A 1,482-nucleotide genomic window follows, 5' to 3' on the forward strand; every position below is an offset into this window, starting at 1 on the left:
CACACACACACACACACACACACACACACACACACACACACACACACACCCTTCCTGGGCCGGACGGCAGCTGTCTGGGTGGTACATCCAACAGGAAAGTAACAGATGACTGCCTGAGGTGACCCATGCAGGAGTGCTCTGATCAGAGGGGCCTTCCTCCTCCCCCGCCCCACCCTTTTGGAGGACTGATACCACCCTCTTACTCAGAGGTGAATCACGTCTGGTCAGGCTCGCTCCAGAGCTCTGCATAGGCAGACAGCTGCAGACAGGAGGAGTTTCTCCCGGGCCCCCGGGCATCCGTGATGAACTTACCCAAGGGGCAGGGAAAACCACTAGGCTTTGAGCCGGGCCAAGGAGCGGAGGGCTTCAGGGTAGCTAGAGCCCTAGAGACGGCCAGGAAACGCCGTATAAAAGTGGGGGCGGGAGGCGTGGAGTGTGTACCTGGCTGCTTGGCTCCTGCCGGGAGCAGCCCTGCGGCTCCCTTCAGCCCTTCCTGCATCTGCAGCCTTCGCCTGCGAGCAAGACCTAGCAGGCCGGGCTTGGCGTGCCCCCGCCTGCCCGGCGCGCTAGCCTACGCCGCGACGCTGCGGCCCGGGGACGCGGACCTCGCCTGTGCGCTGGGCGGCGGGCTCCCCGAGCTCACACCGGCCGCCGCGAGGTCCCCGCGGCGTCGCCCGGGCCCAGCGCAGCCCGGGGCGCTCCCGCGAGAGCCCTGCTGTCCACGCGCCGGCTGCGGACCGGACGCCGCGGGCTCCCCGGCAGGTGAGCTCCCGGGCTGCGGAGGGAGCGGGGCGCCGGCTGGGACGCGCGCCGCGGGCTCTGGGGAACCCGGCCCCCGTCTTCCGTGCAGCCCCGTGCAGTTCAACCGCTGCTGCGTTGAAATAATTTCGTCTGGGTGTGATCACCTTCTCGGGCCCGGGAGTCTGAGCGCTCAAAGAAACTTCTGTCCAGCGCGGGCAAGGGGCAGGTGGCTGGGCACCCAGTAAGCCGAGGACCCCAGACACCCTCAAAACCCCACCGTCCCGCTTGTAGTCCAGGATTTCTTCCCTTGAACCGGGCGGGGGCGACCCTCCCCCGGGAAGGTAAGTCCCAGGTGCCTTGTGGCCTCCTATTTTGGTCTCCTTGGGTGCACTTCCACCGGTTCAAGCTCTGCACACGTTACAACTTGCTGAAGATGAGAACCGAAATGAGATAGAGGAAAGGAATGTGGGGAAACCAGGTTGTCTTAATTTTAGGAGGAATTTTCGTTGTAAAGGATCTGCCCATTGTCTATACGAATGTTTTAATCGCTTGGGTCAGGAAAATTAAGGACCCTGTGTCTGAAGGCCCAGGAAATGAGCAAAAAGAAATCATCCTTTAAAAAGATAAACTTATTTACTTACATGCCTCAAAAAAATAGAATTTTGGAGATTTTAAGTCTTTTCCATGTCGAGTGGTGTGTGTGTGTGTGTGTGTGTGTGTGTGTGTGTGTGTGTGTGTGTG

General features: G+C 60.7%; 1 protein-coding gene across 2 annotated transcripts in view; it reads left to right on the forward strand.

Annotated features, from left to right (window-relative positions):
• Positions 1 to 265: 265 nt before the first annotated feature.
• Fermt1 (FERM domain containing kindlin 1) overlaps positions 266 to 1,482 on the forward strand; it is a 38,343-nt gene continuing 37,126 nt past the window's right edge. The window contains exon 1 of one of the 2 annotated variants that reach the window (XM_055605891.1): positions 266 to 762. The gene's annotated coding sequence lies outside the window, so the exon portion shown is untranslated. Of the gene's footprint in view, positions 763 to 845; positions 1,083 to 1,482 lie in introns of those variants that run through there. The other variant, XM_055605971.1, reaches the window with a different exon arrangement.

Source organism: Psammomys obesus, unplaced genomic scaffold (assembly GCF_907164565.1).
Source record: "Psammomys obesus unplaced genomic scaffold, mPsaObe1.curated_primary_1811, whole genome shotgun sequence".
In the NCBI taxonomy this organism is placed as follows: Eukaryota; Metazoa; Chordata; class Mammalia; order Rodentia; family Muridae; genus Psammomys; species Psammomys obesus.